Raw genomic sequence first — 1,485 nt, forward strand, 5'->3', positions numbered from 1 at the left:
CGACACAACCGCTAGTTTGGTGCTGCTAACGAAAATAAACCATTACGTCATAATCCTAAAAATAACAGAATATATAGAGAAAAATGATAATTCCACTTAAGTGATTAATCCGAGTGTTAAATAGTGTTTTAAGAGGTGCAAATCAAAAGTTTGAGGGGGGGGGGGGTGTGCAAATTGAGAGTTTGATGGGGGGGGGGGTGCAAATCGAAAATTGTAAGTTTGTACCCGGGAAGCGTCGCTACGCCTCTGGGGGATTACACCGTTAAGTGCCGCACTGGGTGACAACCGACCTCGCTACGCCATTGCATTTTATAAACGTAGTAAAATTTCCTAATAGATTCAGGGGCGGAATTATCTGAGCCGTTGGAACACCGGGGAAAATCCTATTGGGCCGCCATGAAATAATCCCGTCCGTTGGGCCGCCATGAAATAATCCCGTCCGTTGGGACGCCATGAAATAATCCGGTTGGTTCGCCAGGATCAGTGCTGTGTAAAGCGCATAATATAACGCCGATTCTAGCCGGAAAAAAGATATGCATGCGCAATGGAGAGAAACCACCGCCCTATTTCACGGTGATATTTTCGATTGTACTGCGCATGCGTGTGTTTACAAACAAACCGCAGAACCCTATCCCTGTCCCTAACCCTAACCCGAACCCTCGCGCTGCTATTAAGGCCACTGCGCATGCGCAGACCTATTGTGTTTCGTATCTTCTGCCGAAAAAAAATGTCCGAGTAGTCACTTCGTATTAATTAATTAATTGTATTCACTCCACTTTTATCAATATTTATCCTTTTTTTTCTATCTGTCTATCATAAAAATGTAATAGATCATTTGATATTGAGCCCTTTATTGTGTTTTAATAATGTACAACATGTTATGTATGTTCTCTCGTTGATTAACTGGCGATTGCGAAAGAAAAGAAAGTTCGCCATTAATGAAAGAATTATAACAATAAGCCTATATAATAGAATCACATTTATTACCTATACGATAATGCATGCAACGCATAGCATTTTTATTTTTATTAAACGCGCTATTTACAAGGTATTGTTAAATTTATTGTACTTTAGCGAGAGTATGTGATTAATGAGCAACACCTAAATATCAGATACGTAGGAGAAAAAAAACGAACCAAAATACAGCCCCCAGTGAGGATTGAACTCACGACCCCTGGTTTACAAGACCAGTGCTCTAGCCACTGAACTATGGAGGCCTATATTCACTCTGTTATCTGTATTCTTAAATTTCGTTTGTACACTAACACCATATACAAAAATTGTTCATTTGATTTAGTTGAAAATTTGCCAAAATAAAATGTAGATTTAAAACCTGAACTTTAATCGAATTTGTTGTTGAATATTTAAAGTAAAATTTAAGGATAATCCTCAATATTGCTTTTTTTTTAAAACTCAGATTTTGTTTTATGTAGATGTTATATGATAAAGTAAAACTAAAACCTTAACACACCCCACATACGTGTA

The 1,485-nt window shown here is 38.0% G+C and overlaps 1 non-coding gene across 1 annotated transcript; it reads right to left on the reverse strand.

Annotated features, from left to right (window-relative positions):
* Positions 1–1,144: 1,144 nt before the first annotated feature.
* Trnat-ugu (transfer RNA threonine (anticodon UGU)) lies at positions 1,145–1,217 on the reverse strand. The gene has a single exon. It is a non-coding gene; the product is annotated as a tRNA-Thr (tRNA).
* Between the last annotated feature and the right edge of the window lie 268 nt (positions 1,218–1,485).

The sequence above is a fragment of the Physella acuta genome, unplaced genomic scaffold (assembly GCF_028476545.2).
Source record: "Physella acuta isolate Inbredline_101_S28 unplaced genomic scaffold, ASM2847654v3 ptg000442l, whole genome shotgun sequence".
Taxonomy (NCBI): Eukaryota; Metazoa; Mollusca; class Gastropoda; family Physidae; genus Physella; species Physella acuta.